Below are 17,068 nucleotides of genomic sequence, written 5' to 3'. Positions count from 1 at the left end.
TAGTTTGGAGGAGGAAAGAGGAGTCTGGAGGGAGGCGACAGAGGAGTCTGGAGGAGAACACAGGATTCTGGAGGGGGAGGGCAGAGGAGTCTGGAATAGTAAATAGGTGAGTCTAGAGGAGGACAGAGGAGTCTGGAGAAGGACAGAGGAGTCTGGAGGAGGACAGAGGAGTCTGGAGAAGAAGGGCAGAGGAGTCTGGAGAAGAAGGGCAGAGGAGTCTGGAGAAGAAGGACAGAGGAGTCTGGAGGAGGACAGAGGAGTCTAGAGGAGGACAGAGGAGTCTGGAGAAGGACAGAGGAGTCTGGAGGAGGACAGAGGAGTCTGGAGAAGAAGGGCAGAGGAGTCTGGAGAAGAAGGGCAGAGGAGTCTGGAGAAGAAGGGCAGAGGAGTCTGGAGAAGAAGGGCAGAGGAGTCTGGAGAAGAAGGGCAGAGGAGTCTGGAGGAGACAGAGGAGTCTGGAGGAGAACACAGGATTCTGGAGGGGGAGGGCAGAGGAGTCTGGAAGAGTAAATAGGTGAGTCTAGAGGAGGACAGAGGAGTCTGGAGAAGGACAGAGGAGTCTGGAGGAGGACAGAGGAGTCTAGAGGAGGACAGAGGAGTCTGGAGGAGGACAGAGGAGTCTGGAGGAGGACAGAGGAGTCTGGAGGAGGACAGAGGAGTCTGGAGGAGGACAGAGGAGTCTAGAGGAGGACAGAGGAGTCTGGAGGGGATACTGACTGGTTTATTGTTGTGCAGGGTAAAAAACAGAGAAGGCTGAGATATCACGTCTTGAATTTACAGACCCAAAGTCTTCGCCCGTTCTGTTTCTCTTCACACATAAGGATGTAGCAGTTATTATGAACAGTAATTCATATCCATAAGAGGAGAGGACTGGACAATATTCATGTGGGGGAATTACTGGAGCTTTATACAGGATTCTGGACCTGCATCCACTTATATAACAATATTATAATTCGTGCTAAACTCCCCCCTAAATAATTGTAATTATAGATACTTGGTGCTAATTTCATATATATCATTTTCCCCTAAGGACCTGGTGCTTCCATTATTCCCACTGGCTGTGTATGTTTCCTTCTATCATTGACAATTATTGTAATGAATGCGCATTGATTGCGGCTCCTGACACGGCCCGTCGTGTTCTCTACATGAATAATCGAGGCCTGAATTATGTTTTGTGCTTTAATTATTTTTTCCCAGGCTGAAATGGGAGGTGAGCGGGTGCCCTCTGGCACTGAAGCCATTAAACAGGACTACATTGATGGCTACTGCGTTTAATACAAACATTGACAAATTCTATAGGGCCAGAAATTACCCTCTGCTACAGTGTTTCCCAAACAGGGTGCCTCCAGCTGTTGCAAAACTACAACTCCCAGCATGCCCGGACAGCCAGCGGCTGTCCGGGCATGCTAGGAGTTGTAGTCTTGCAACAGCTGGAGGCACACTTGATGGGAAACACTGCTTTAGATTTTGTAGTTTGACTTTTCATAGGCCGGGCACCAAACCCAATTGGGCTTCTGTACAAAGCCTTTGGCTGTCCGGGCATGCTGGGAATTGTAGTTTTGCAACAGCTGGAGGCACACTGTTGGGAAACACTGCTTTAGATTCTGCTGTTTGACCTTGCCCTAGGCCTGGCCCGAAACCTAATGAGATCCTGAGTTGAAGCTATTGTGCTTCTTTACCAAGCTTTTAGCTGTCCGGGCATGCTGGGAGTTGTAGTTTTGCAACAGCTGGAGGCACACTTGTTGGGAAACACTACTTTAGATTCTGCAGTTTGACTTTGTCCTAGGCCTGGTCAGCAACCCAATAAGGTCCTAGGGTGAAGCTATTGGGCTCCTGTACAAAGCTGCTGGCTGTCCGGGCGTGCTGGGAGTTGTAGTTTTGCAACAGCTGGAGGCACACTGTTGGGAAACACTGCTTAGATTCTGCAGTTTGACCTTCCCCTAGGCCTGGCCCGAAACCTAATGAGATCCTGAGTTGAAACTATTGGGCTTCTGTACAAAGCTTTTAGCTGTCCAGGCATGCTGGGAGTTGTAGATTTGCAACAGCTGGAGGCACACTTGTTGGGAAATACTGCTTTAGATTCTGCAGTTTGACTTTGTCCTTGGCCTGGTCAGAAACCTAATAAGGTACTATGGAAAAGCTTTTGGGTTTCTGTACAAAGCCTGTGGCTGTCCGGTCATGCTGGGAGTTGTAGTTTTGCAACAGCTGGAGGCACACTGGTTGGGAAATGCTGCTTTAGATTCTGCAGTTTGACCTTGCCCGAGGCCTGGCTGAAAACCCAATGAGGTCCTATGTTGAAGCTATTTGGCTTCTGCACAAAGCCTTTGGCTGTCCGTGCGTGCTGGGAGTTGTAGTTTTGCAACAGCTGGAGGCACACTGATTGGGAAACACTGGTCTAGTATTGTAGGTCGAATTGACAAGTTGATTAAAATGATTCTGATTGCCAATCAATATATATTAATACTTATATACCATTGCTAATGCTGCAAAAAGATATGTGTTACTCTTAACCTATATATCCAGCTTGCTATCTGCTCGTGACTAAGGCTGGGTTCACACTACGTTTTGTCCCATACGGGAGCGCATACGGCAGGGGGGAGCTAAAAGCTCGCGCTCCCGTATGTGACCGTATGCGCTCCCGTATGTCATTCATTTCAATGAGCCGACCGGAGTGAAACGTTCGGTCCGGTCGGCTCATTTTTGCGCCGTATGCGCTTTTACAACCGGACCTAAAACTGTGGTCAACCACGGTTTTAGGTCCGGTTGTAAAAGCGCATACGGCGCAAAAATGAGCCGACCGGACCGAACGTTTCACTCCGGTCGGCTCATTGAAATGAATGACATATGGGAGCGCATACGGTGACATACGGGAGCACGAGCTTTTAGCTCCCCCCTGCCGTATGCGCTCCCGTATGGGACAAAATGTAGTGTGAACCCAGCCTAAGATGGAGACCTAGGAATGAGGCCAAGAGAACCAAGATAAGAAGAGGAGTTGGAAGTTTAGAGACAAAATATGGCCAAGAGAGAAATAAATGATAATTTACTAATGTATACAGACACAAAACTCAAATAACCAATCAAGATATAACATGATGATTTTGACGTGATAACTAACCTCCCCTTTTTGTCAAATGTAAAAGCCAATGTACTTCCATGTAATAAACAGAACTCCCTGGGGCAGCTCCTTAGCCAGTATGCTGAGAAGGAGATATTATACCAACATTCTGTCTGGTGTGTATTCCTTGTGCCGGCACTCCGCAGTATACAGCAGCAGTCACTCACATTTTAAGGCCAAACCAGAAGCCATCCTGGACAGAACGACTATTCATCAGTTATTGAAAGCACATGGCTGCTTTACTAATACAGTCGTAGCATTAACTCAGCTGTAGTGGAATAAAATGCATGAGCAGTAATGCATGTAATAGAATGCAAACAGATAGAACGTGTCCCCTCCCCCGATAGGAGACCTTCCAGATTGCTGCAGACAATGTATACAGCTGTATACCTCAGTCCTGGACGGATCGGCAGCACATTATCCTGTGTACATATCTGCGGATGAGGGATAATGTTCTGCAGATCCCGAGACGCTCTGCATGTTAATGTCCCGCTGATCGCTTATAATGGATTCCAGACACATTCGCCGCCGAGGTAAATAATCTCCGTAATTTTTCTGTTCCCCGGAGTCAATTATTTACGACGCTCGCGGTGTCACGTCGGATGCGATCAGAGACGACACCAGTTAGCGCCAATGAATTCAGATACTGATGGGGAAGTCTATTCATACCAGGGATCCTTATAAGAACACAAGGTAATATTAGCGTTAACCCTATCCTCTAACGCGCCATATATGGTGGAAATTAATGTATGCACAATGCCAACATGCAACGGCGTAAAGGTGACTACTTCTTAAAGGGGTTCATCCGAAGGGGGAAAAAAATGCTTTCAGATCAACTGGTTTCAGAAAGTGAAACAGATTTGTAAATTATTTCTATATAAAAATCTTAATCCTTCCAGTACTAATCAGCTGTTGTATACTACAGAGGAAGTTGTGTAGTTCTTTCCAGTCTGACCACAGTGCTCTCTGCTGTCAGTCACCTCTGTCTGTGTCAGGAACTGTCCAGAGTAGAAGCAAATCCCCATAGTTAAAGAAGTACTCCGGTGCGTTTTTTTTTTTAACCTGTGCCCGGGCTGCCAAGTGAAACAAAACAAACTTTAACTCACCTTCCTACGTTCCCCGTTGCGCCGATATCGATGTCCCGTTCTCCGGTCTGTAACTTCTTCCGCTTCCTGTAAGTCAAAGAGTCACGAGACGCTCAGTGTATCACCACCCGCAGTAGTGTCCCCCTGCGGCCAGTGATATGCAGAGCATCATGTGACTCTTCGACTTACAGGAAGCGGAAGAAGTTACAGACCGGAGAACGGGACATCGATATCGGCGCAACGGGGAACGTAGGAAGGTGAGTTAAAGTTTGTTTTGTTTCGCTTGGCAGCCTGGGCACTGAGGGTTAAAAAAATAATAATTCACCGGAGTACTTCTTTAATCTCTCCTGCTCAGTGGCAGCAGAGAGCACTGTGGACACACTGGAAAGAATTACACAACTTCTTGTGGAGCATATAGCAGCTGATAAGTACTGTAAGGATTAAGATTTTTAAATAGAAGAAATTTACAAATCAGTTTAACTTTCTGGAACCAGCTGATTTTCCCTCCGGAGTACCCCTTTAAAGGAAGTATACAGGATTAGAAAAACAGAACTGATTTCTTCCCAAAACAACGCCACCCCTGTCTTCAGGTTGGGTGTGGTATTGCAGCTCAGTTCCATAGAAGCCAAGGGATGTCTGCGCATGCTGGGAGTTGTAGGTTTGCAACAGCTGGAGGTACACTGGTTGGTAAACACTGCCTTAGAGTAGGGTCACACAGACGGATCCGCAGCGTATTATACGCTGCGGATCCACAGATGATGGACCCTACAGTGTTGCCCCCATCTGTGCCAGCTAATAGCAATCCGTCGCTATGAGCAGACACACTGTGATGTGCGGGTCGTCGAGTGCATGCGCGGTGTACTTGAACACATTGCGGCTGCTCCCCATGCTAGGCCGATAGCAGCCGCTACAAGCTGGCACAGCTGGGGGAACACTGTAGGATGCGTTGTCGGCGGATCTGCAGCGTAAAATATGCTGTGGATCCGTCCGTGTGACCGTACCCTTAAAGGGGTTATCCAGGAAAAAAACTTTTTTTTATATATCAACTGGCTCCAAAAAGTTAAACAGATTTATAAATTACTTCTATTAAAAAATCTTAATCCTTTCATTACTTATGAGCTGCTGAAGTTGAGTTGTTCTTTTCTGTCTAAGTGCTCTCTGAGGACACGTGTCTCGGGAAACGCCCAGTTTAGAAGCAAATCCCCATAGCAAACTTCTTCCTGAGACAAGCAGAGATGTCAGCAGAGAGCACTGTTGCCAGACAGAAAACTCAACTTCAGCAGCTGATAATTATTGAAAGGATTAAGATTTTTTAATTAAAGTAATTTACAAATCTGTTTAACTTTCTGGAGCCATTTGATATAAAAAAAATATTTTTTCCTGCAATACCCCTTTAAGGAGTTTAGATAAACAGAATCAGGAATCTGAGGGGGGAACCAGGTTGCATTTTGTATTTCTTTTTGCAATTGGAATCAAAGTATCAGGATTGTTTGGGTGCACGCACACCACGTTTTTACTATACAGTTCCCGTATACGGTTTCAAGTTAAAACCTGTACGGAACCGTATAGAAAACCGTATGCATTGACTTAACATTGTAAACTGTATGTCAAACGCATCATCCGGTTTAGTCCGTTTTGCGTCTTATACAGTTTTGTCCGTTTTTTTCCTGTACCCAAAACCGTAGTCTACCATGTTTTTTTGTCTGGGTGAAAAACCATATTAAACCGTATACTTTTTTTTTTAACATGAGAGTCAATGGGAACCGTACAGAATTGTATGTGCGTACGGTTCCATACGGTTTTCACCATATGGTTTTTGACTTTGCAGGTTTTTTTTCTTGGAATTTCAATCAAACAAGTGAAACTTTATTCAAAATGGAATGAAAAGTTATAAACGTATACGTTTTTTTTCTTAAAAAAACTGATGCAACCGGACATCATTTTTCAATGAAATTTGTAAACACGTTTTGATACAGTTTAGTCCGGTTTTGAGGAATTCGTTTTTCATCAAAATCCTGATACGGGAACTGTACTGCAAAAACGTGGTGTGCATGCGTATGGTTACCATGGCTATAAATACTTCAGTTGTAGCGAGCGGTGCTGCGAGCAAACAGGGAGCTTATATTTTACATCAAGAGGCGCCGACGTCTCGCTCATTAATGTGATGAGGAAACAGCAGAATGACGATACAAGGTCCGTCTGCTCGGGGATCTGGAGTGGTTGTACTGGAGAGAAAAAAAAAAAGTTAGATTGAGCAAAAGCGTAAAAAAAACAACTATGCATAAAATAAGAAAAAAGGAAAACTAATTTAAAAAAAATAAAAATTTAAAAAAATTAAGAAAATGAAAAAAAAAACAACAACAACAACAACAACAACTATGCATTCACATAATGCACAAAATATAACCACAGGTCACCTGTTTGATCAGAAAATAATCCTGAGGGTGGGAGTGCATAATTTTCGACTATATTAAAGGGGTATTCCAGGCCAAAACTTTTTTTTATATATCAACTGGCTCCGGAAAGTTAAACAGATTTGTAAATTACTTCTATTAAAAAATCTTAATCCTTCCAATAGTTATTAGCTTCTGAAGTTGAGTTGTTGTTTTCTGTCTAAGTGCTCTCTGATGACTCACGTCCCGGGAGCTGTGCAGTTCCTATGGGGATATTCTCCCATCATGCACAGCTCCCGGGATGTGACATCATCATTGAGCAGTTAGACAGAAAACTTCAGAAGCTAATAACTATTGGAAGGATTAAGATTTTTTTTTAATAGAAGTAATTTACAAATCTGTTTAACTTTCCGGAGCCAGTTGATATATATATAAAAAAAAGTTTTTGCCCGAAATACCCCTTTAAGAACATTCCTTCTTTATTGAAAGTCCAGATTAAAACCATAAAGTGCGCACAGTGCACATAACAAAAAAGGAAAAAAAATAAAAACAATCCTATGCGTATTTGGTCACCTGACCAGAAATGTGTAGGAGCATTTTTTTTTATGTACGATGTGCACATTGTATGGTTTTAAACTCGAATCTTAAAGGGGTACTCCACTGCCCCAGCATTTGGAGCATTTAGTTCTGAACGTTGGGTGTGGGCTGCGGGGGTCATGATTTCATGGCCACGCCCCCTCAATGCATACGCCCCCTCCCATAGACTTGCATTGAGGGGGCGTGGCCATGGCATCACAAGGGAGCATGGCTGTGATGTCACGACCCCGCAGCCAGCACCCAACGTTCGTAACTAAATGTGGAGTATCCCTTTAATAAGGATTCTACAGCCCCTCTACAATAGTATCCCCCAATCTGTGGCTTTTCAGCTGTTGCTAAATTACAACCCCCATCATGCATTGACAGATGTATCCTGCTTCTGGTACAGAAATGTTCCCCAATTTGTGGCCCTCCAGCTGTTGCAAAACTACGACTTCTATCATGCCCTGACAGACACATCCTGCATCCTCTACAGCAGTGTTTCCCAACCTGTGGTTCTTCAGCTGTTGCAAAATTACAGTCACCATCATGCATTAAAAGCTTCGTCCCCTACAGCAGTCTTCCCCAACCTGATGATAGGCAAGACTAATAAGCCCGCAGACCTCGGGTGAAACATGTCGGGAATAGAGAGCAATTCACACAGCTCTGCTCACCAGACAGAGTCAGATTACAGATAAGGGACAGTCTGAAAGCTTTAATTAAAGACAATCCGGGGACGGACGGACGCGGTCACTCACCTCTATTTTTAGGCTGTTCCTCCTATACAAGCGACGCCTATAATTACAGCGATCCTGTCGAAATTCGATCCGGTGGAAAGTGTGCCGCACCGATCAATCTGATTGTATAATTCAATTGTCTTTATCGACTTGTTAGGGACAAAGAAAATCGACACTCATCAAACCTGGTGGTAGAGAGAGAAGTGGATCCGGCGGAGAGAGAAGTGGATCCGGCGGGGGGAGAAGTGGATCCGGCGGGGGGAGAAGTACCGGTCCTACGGTTATACGGTATATGAATCCATTATCGGCTTTGTCTCAAAAATAAATAAAAAAACTGCATCAAAAACTGCAAGTGTGATTCCAGCCTTAGGTTACAGATCATTGATCTATATCAGTGGTCTTCAACCTGCGGACCTCCAGATGTTGCAAAACTACAATTTCCAGCATGCCCGGACAGCCGTTTTGCAACATCTGGAGGTCCACAGGTTGAAGACCACTGATTTATATTATTGTTATGTAACCAGTGTGCATTCAGCTGTCGCAAAACTACAACTCCCAGCATGCCCGGACAGCCGTTGGCTTTTCGGGCACGCTGGAAGTTGTAGTTTTGCAACATCTGGAGGTCCGCAGGTTGAAGACCACTGATCTATTTCATTGTTATATAACCAGTGTGCATTCAGCTGTCACAAAACTACAACTCCCAGCATGCCCGGACAGCCAACGGCTGTCCGGGCACGCTGGGAGTTGTAGTTTTGCAACATCTGGAGGTCTGCAGGTTGAAGACCACTGATCTATTTCCTTATTATATAACCAGTGTGCATTCAGCTGTCACAAAACTACAATTCCCAGCATGCCCGGACAGCCGTTTTGCAACATCTGGAGGTCCACAGGTTGAAGACCACTGATCTATATCATTGTAATGTAACCAGTGTGCATTCAGCTGTCGCAAACTACAACTCCCAGCATGCCTGGACAGCCGTTGGCTTTCCGGGCATGCTGGAAGTTGTAGTTTTGCAACATCTGGAGGTCCGCAGGTTGAAGACCATTGATCTATATCATTGTTATGTAACCAGTGTGCATTCAGCTGTCACAAAACTAGAACCCCCAGCATGCCCGGACAGCAAACACGGGGGGGTAGACATTTCGCACATTTGAATGATTGGGCGGGCGCTAGGACCGCTTGGAAATAGACAGCAATGAGCAATGCATTTCCATGCGGAATCCGCAGAAAGAATAGACATGACTATTCTTTCTGCTGAAGCCGGAATCGGGATTTCTGCGGCAAAAAGTCCGCCACGTGCACAGTGCAGCAGATTCCCAATGAAATCAATGGGACTCTGCTTCAGCTGAATTTCCGAGCGGAATATTCCTGCGGAATTCTGCTCAGAAATTCTGCCGTGTGAATATAGCCTTAGGGCTCGTTCACACGAGCGTATTAAGTTTCAAACAAAACCCGCTGCGAGTTTGAGGGTGCGTTCACACGCTATTTGTTCTTGCGGGTTTTCCGCTGCGTATTTGAAAGTGGGCGGGCTCTTCTCGGCTGTCCGCAGCAGATTTTCCACGGAGGAATTTACGCTGCGGAAAATCCGCCGCAAGCCCCATTGAAGTCAGTAGGGACTGTGGCGGATTTTCCACAGCGTTAATTCCGCCAGGGAAAATCTGCTACGGACAGCCGAGAAGAGCCCGCCCACTTTCAAATACGCAGCGGAAAACCCGCAAGAACAAATAGCGTGTGAACGCACCCAGAAAAGGTAGGGCTCTCCGCCGGCTGTCCAAAGCTGACTTTAAGCAGGGGAAATTCCGCAGCAGACCCCATTGATTTCAATGGGGTCTGCAGCAGAGTTTCCTCAGCGGGGATTCCGCTCTTTAAAATCAGCTGTGGACAGCTGGCGGAAATGAAACGAAATACGCTCATGTGAATAAGCCCTAATAAGGAGAGCTGGCCGGGTTTTTGGAATTTGTAAATGCAAAATCTGGCACAAGATAAGTAAGACACAACTTGGGCGCAAAACCGGAGAAAAAAAAGAGTCAGGATCACATTAGTAAATCACCCCCATTGATATAAATATATAGATATACAGTGATCCCTCAACTTACAATGGCCTCAGGATACAATAGTTTCAACATACAATGGTCTTTTCTGGTCCATTGTAACTTGAAACCAGACTCAACATACAATGTACAGACAGTCCAGATCTGTGAATGTGTCAATGGCTGGAAGAACCGACCAATTCGAATGGCCATTCACTGGTAAAACCCCTGTATTACTGAAGTGTATGCACTGACTGGTGTCTGGTAGCGCCCCCTACAGTACAGGGAGGTATTACATGTTCTGTACTCTTTACCTGTATTACTGAAGTGTATGCACTGACTGGTGTCTGGTAGCACCCCCTACAGTACAGGGAGGTATTACATGTTCTATACTCTTTACCTGTATTACTGAAGTGTATGTACTGACTGGTGTCTGGTAGCGCCCCCTACAGTACAGGGAGGTATTACATGTTCTGTACTCTTTACCTGTATTACTGAAGTGTATACACTGACTGGTGTCTGGTAGCGCCCCCTACAGTACAGGGAGGTATTACATGTTCTGTACTCTTTACCTGTATTACTGAAGTGTATGCACTGACTGGTGTCTGGTAGCACCCCCTACAGTACAGGGAGGTATTACATGTTCTGTACTCTTTATCTGTATTACTGAAGTGTATGCACTGACTAATGTCTGGTAGTGCCCCCTACAGTACAGGGAGATATTACATGTTCTGTACTCTTTACCTGTATTACTGAAGTGTATGCACTGACTGGTGTCTGGTAGCGCCCCCTATAGTACAGGGAGGTATTACATGTTCTGTACTACTCTTTACCTGTGCCAGAGATAGTTGCTCCAGGTGGGGGCAGCTCAATTTTAAATGTTTTGGGACACTGTGTACAGGACCCTGAAGAAGCTCCTGTCCTCTACATAGACAGTGATTACGGCTCCCAGCAGATCTTTCTTACTTTTATATGTAAGAATTTGCTTTATCTGTTATTAGTTATCTACTTATTTTTATTTAATCCTCACTTTTACCTATTTTTGGATGACATTTTGAGGCTTCAGAACCAATTACCAGGTTTCTAGTTATGGTCTCAACATACAATGGTCTCAACATACAATGGTCATCATGGAACCAATTAATATTGTAACTTGAGGGACCACTGTATATGAGATAGATAAATTCTTGAAAGAGAACCGCACTCCACTGTAGTTATTCGGGTGCAGGCTGGTCCAGCCCTGGTAGGGCTCCCACAAGTGCAGCAGCACTCTGGTTCAGATGAATGGTGTTCGGCTTTATTCATCAAGTGAAAACCGGGACGTTTCGACTGTCTCACACGGTCTTTTTCAAGCTTGACAAAGACCATGTGAGATGGTCAAAACATCATGGTTTTCACTTGATGAATAAAGCCGAACACCATTCATCTGAACCAGAGTGCTGCTGCATTTTTCTTTGGATAGATATGACATAGATATGTGATAGATAGATAGATAGATATGAGATAGATATGAGAGATAGATAGATAGATAGATATGAGATAGATAGATATGAGAGAGATAGATATGAGATAGATATGAGATAGATAGATATGAGATAGATAGATAGATATTAGATAGATAGAGATGAGATAGATAGATATGAGATAGATAGATAGATATGAGATAGATAGATAGAGATGAGAGATAAATATGAGAGAGAGATAACATTTTTGCATTTCCATTATTAATGAAAACTAAATATTACATATTATTTCCTTATAAATCATTATAAAAAATAAATAAATCAACAACTCCTCCCCCTCCCGTAGATTATGGATGGACAGTACAAAACAAATAAACCCAAAACAATCCGTAAAACCAATAATGGCTATCTTTCACCAGTAAAATTAACACATGGATTCTAGACACCTTTCCTTTATTTCCCATTCCTTTTGCATGCACTTATGGTTTTGGCTCAAAATCTGCAGTGGTAGTTTTAAAAACAAAACAAAATGAAAATTTTGCCTAAAAAAAATCTTGAAATTCTTAATAAGCTGAAATGCAGCTGTATTTTGTTTGTGCCTGACAGCATTGCTTGCAGATCTGTATTCAGCCACTAGAGGGAGTCAGAGGAGCACGTTTATAAACCTCAGACTCTTGAGATCCCCTACATGTTATCCTATTATAATAGACCTGGACTGTGTAAAATATTGGGCAATTAGGTAAAAAAAATAAAAAAATAAATGAGATATATATATATATATATATATATATATATATATATATATATATATATATATATATATATATATATATATCATTGTATCAGTGAATGTGTAAATAAACGAAAGGTCTTTACACAGTATGGAAGCCGAAGCCTTATATAAGTCTTCTGAAAACAGTTCATAATAATGCACTACAAGTTGATGGAATATTAGGTCAGAGCAGGGTTTCTGAACCAGTGTGCCACCAGCTGTTGCAAAACTACAACTCCCAGCATGCTGGAAGTTGTAGTTTTGCAACAGCTGCAAGCACCCTGGGCAATACTGTTTGGCTTTGTCTTAGGCCTGACCATAAGCCAAATAAGGTTCTAGGATAAAGCTATGGGACTCCTGTACAAAGCCGTAGGCTGTCTGGGCATGCTGGGAGTTGTAGCTTCGCAACAGCTGGAGGCACACTGGTTGGGAAACACTACTTTAGTTCTGCAGTGTGACTTAGTCCTAGGCCTGGCCCAAACCCCCAATAGGGTCCTAGGGTAAAACTAGGGGCTCCTGTACAAAGCCTGTGACTGTCCGGACATGCTGGGAGTTGTAGTTTTGCAACAGCTAGAGGCACACTGGTTGGGAAAAAATGGGTTGGTGAATTTTGGCTTTGTTTTTTTTTCTTTTATCCCCCCCCCCCCCCCTCTTATACAAGTCTATGGGGGGGGGGGGGGGGGGGGGATAAAAGAAAAAAAAACAAAGCCAAAATTCACCAACCCATTTTTTCCCAACCAGTGTGCCTCCAGCAATTTCTATTTAAGATTGGCATTTTTTAAACCTCTCCCCCCCAGTTCTTAAAAATAAATCCTGGAGTCACATGATGAAATAAATCACATGACTGAAAAATGCAGAAAATGAAATGCCCCAAAGGTGAAAAACACAAAAATAAACACCAAAAACACCTGTACTAAGGCCATATATCGACGCAAGAAAACTATAAAATAAAAAACACAAAAAACACCTGTACTAAGGCTATACATCGACACAAAAAAACACCAAAAAACTATAAAAAACAGAAAAACCACCTGTGCTAAGGCCATAAATCGACATAAAAAACACCAAAAAAACTATAAAATAAAAAACAAAAAACACCTGTACTAAGGCCATATATCGACACAAAAACACCAGAAAACAATAAAATAGAAAACACAAAAACACCTGTACTAACGCCATATATTGACACACAAAAAAACACACCAGAAAACATTAAAATAAAAAACGCCCCCTCATTTTGCACTTCCAAAGTTTTTTTTTTTTTTTCTAAAATAGTGGGTTTTAGTCTTGGCCTTTTTTTTATTTTTTTTTTATTACAGGTCATGTGATTCATTCATCATGTGACTCTCTAGAAGAATTGGAAGAAAAACAAACGCCAACGTTAAAACCACATTGCGTTTTTCTTGACGTCCCCCCCCACCCTCCCATTGAAGTCTATGGCCATGTTCACACACAGGATTCCTCAGGATTCTATTGATTCCAATGGGATTCTGCTGCGCTGCGCTCACGGCGTGATTTCTGTGACAGATGTTTACGCTCGGAAATGCATTGCCGTCTATGAGATACCGCATTTCCTGGCGGTCCTAGCGCCCGCTGGATTATTGATATTTGCTGAATGTTTTTCGGGTGGGTATTCCTCACAGTTTCGCGGTGTGAACTCGGCCTATAGGAAAAAACAACGCCAAGATTCCCTAAAAAAGACAAAAAAAAAAAAAAACGCATCTTGGTAGTGAAAAATAAGAGGTAAATCGGGATTCTGACGTCATAGTGTCGTGTTGCCTCAGGGGATGTTCATACGCTGCGGATTTTGACTTTCCTATACAAGTTAAAGGGGACCTCTCATCAAATAAACTTTTGATATATTTTAGATTAATGAATGTTGAATAACTTTCCAATAGCATCTTAATGAAAAATATGCTTCTTTCTATTGTATTTTTCCCGATCAGTCCTGTCAGCAGCATTTCTGACTCATGCTGGAGTCCTAAACACTCAGAGCTGCCAGCCTGCTTTGTTCACAGCCAAACAGGCTGTGAACAAAGCAGGCTGGCAGCTCTGAGTGTTCTCCTTTGTGAACAAAGCAGACTGGCATCTCGTAGTGTTTAGGACTCCAGCATGAGTCTGAAATGCTTGCTGCCAGGACTGGTAGGGAGACCCCTAGTGGTCATTTCTTCAAAGTGGAAAATTAAATAGAAAGAAGCAGATTTTTTAATAACATGCAATTGTGAAGTTATTCTGCATACATTAATCTATAATATATCAAAAGTTTTTTTGATGAGAGGTACCCTTTTAACCCCTTAACAACGCAGGACGTATATTTACGTCCTGCGCCGGCTCCCTATGGGACCTATAACACTGCAAAAAAAATGTAAAAAAAGTGTTAATAAAGGTCATTTAACCCCTTCCCTAATAAAAGTTTGAATCACCCCCCTTTTCCCATAAAAAAAATAAAAGTGTCAAAAAAAAAATAAAAAAACATATGTGGTATCGCCGAGTGCGTAAATGTCCGAACTATAAAAATATATCATCAATTAAACCGCACAGTCAATGGCGTACGCGCAAAAAAATTCCAAAGTAAAAAAAAAGCGCATTTTTGGTCACTTTTTATACCATTAAAAAATAAATAAAAAGTGATCAAAAAGTCCGATCAAAACAAAAATCATAACGATAAAAACTTCAGATCACGGCGCAAAAAATGAGTCCTCATACCGCCCTGTACATGGAAAAATAAAAAAGTTATAGGGGTCAGAAGATGACATTTTTAAACGTATACATTTTCCAGCATGTAGTTATGATTTTTTCCAGAAGTGCGACAATATCCAACCTATATAAGTCGGGGATCACTTTAACCGTATGGACCTACAGAATAATGATAAGGTGTCATTTTTACCGAAATCTGCACTGCGTAGAAACGGAAGCCCCCAAAAGTTACAAAATGGCGTTTTTTCTTCGATTTTGTCGCACAATTATTTTTTTTCCCGTTTCGGCGTGCATTTTTGGGTAAAATGACTAATGTCACTGCAAAGTAGAATTGGCGACGCAAAAAATAAGCCATAATATGGATTTTTAGGTGGAAAACTGAAAGGGTTATGATTTTTAAAAGATAAGGAGGAAAAAACGAAAGTGCAAAAACGGAAAAACCCTGAGTCCTTAAGGGGTTAATTGGAAAAATCCGCAACGACCCCTCGGCCTGTCACTCCTGTGTGAACAGCATTACACACGAATTTACACACGTCTCCAGTAACTCTCCAGTAGATTGTAATGGGATGAAACAGAATGTGTTAGTTGGCATTCACCATACACAGGGGCCCCTCATAGCGCCAGGAGCCGGGGCCCCTCCACACCGTCCCGCTCAGGGACCAAGCGGAGAACACTGAGGGATGCTCGGGCGCTCAGCGCGCTCATTGGTTGGGTTTCCCCCCACGTGACCGCACCTCGCAGTGTGATTGGCGGAGAGGAGGAGGCACGGGCGGGAGTTATGGAGGCGGTGACGGGGTTGCCCAGGTAACGGGGGTCGGTGATGCCCGGAGCTGGCTGGGTGCGGGGCTGCGCGGGTGTCCTGCTCCCGGGTCACGTGACCGCACCGGACAGCGAGAAGTTGTGTGTGAAGTAGACGGAGGAGTATCGGGCCGCGCTGTGGAGAGATATACCGGGGAGAAGGGGGAGGAGCGGGGGCGGGGCCGAGGAGGAGGACCGGGCTGTGCACGCCGCTCACTACGGACTGCTGTGTTCTCCTCACATCCGAGCACAACCCTCATCATCCCGGCTCCGAGAGAGAGGTGAGATCCCGCCATCACCTCACACGGTACATGACCACCGGACTCCTCACAGCACCCACCGGACTCCTCACAGCACCCACCGGACTCCTCACAGCACTGCACCGTAGATAAGTAGGGACCCCCGGACTCCTCACAACACTGCACCGGACTCCTCACAACACTGCACCGGAGAGAAGTAGGGACCCCCGGACTCCTTACAACACTGCACCCGACTCCTCACAACACTGCACCCGACTCCTCACAACACTGCACCGGACTCCTTACAACACTGCACCCGACTCCTCACAACACTGCACCGGACTCCTCACAGCACCCACCGGACTCCTCACAACACTGCACCGGAGATAAGTAGTAACCCCCGGACTCCTCACAGCACTGCACCGGACTCCTCACAGCACTGCACCGGACTCCTCACAGCACTGCACCGGACTCCTCACAGCACCCACCGGACTCCTCACAACACTGCACCGGAGATAAGTAGGGACCCCCGGACTCCTCACAGCACTGCACTGGACTCCTCACAGCACTGCACCGGACTCCTCACAGCACCCACCCCCCCCCCCCCCCCCGGACTCCTCACAGCACCCACCGGACTCCTCACAACACTGCACCGGAGATAAGTAGGGACCCCCGGACTCCTCACAACACTGCACCGGACTCCTCACAGCACCCACCGGAGATAAATAGGGACCCCCGGACTCCTCACAACACTGCACCGGACTCCTCACAGCACCCACCGGAGATAAGTAGGGACCCCCCCCCCCCCCCCGGAGTCCTCACAGCACCCACCGGACTCCTCACAGCACCCACCGGACTCCTCACAACACTGCACCGGAGAGTAGTGATGACCCCTGACAAGTAGAGACTCCCAATGAGTAGAGACCCTCCCCATAGGATAAGTGACGACCCCCGACGTGTAGAAACCCCCTCCATAGGAGTAGTGATGGCCCCTGATGAGTAGAGACCCCTCCATAGGAGTAGTGATGACCCCTGATGAGTAGAGACCCCTCCATAGGAGTAGTGATGACCCCTGATGAGTAGAGACCCCCCCATAGGAGTAGTGATGGCCCCTGATGAGTAGAGACCCCCCCCATAGGAGGTGACGAGTAGAGACCCCGAT

At 44.8% G+C, this 17,068-nt stretch overlaps 1 protein-coding gene across 1 annotated transcript in view; it reads right to left on the bottom strand.

Annotated features, from left to right (window-relative positions):
* Positions 1–6,295, bottom strand: part of E2F8 (E2F transcription factor 8) — a 53,087-nt gene extending 46,792 nt beyond the window's left edge. The window contains exon 1 of the mRNA XM_056527785.1: positions 6,281–6,295. The gene's annotated coding sequence lies outside the window, so the exon portion shown is untranslated. The remainder of the gene's footprint in view (positions 1–6,280) is intronic.
* Between the last annotated feature and the right edge of the window lie 10,773 nt (positions 6,296–17,068).

This window comes from Hyla sarda, chromosome 6 (genome assembly GCF_029499605.1).
Source record: "Hyla sarda isolate aHylSar1 chromosome 6, aHylSar1.hap1, whole genome shotgun sequence".
Classification (NCBI taxonomy): Eukaryota; Metazoa; Chordata; class Amphibia; order Anura; family Hylidae; genus Hyla; species Hyla sarda.
Note: the sequence above shows the minus strand (reverse complement) of the source record. Positions and strands in the feature narration are given on the sequence as shown.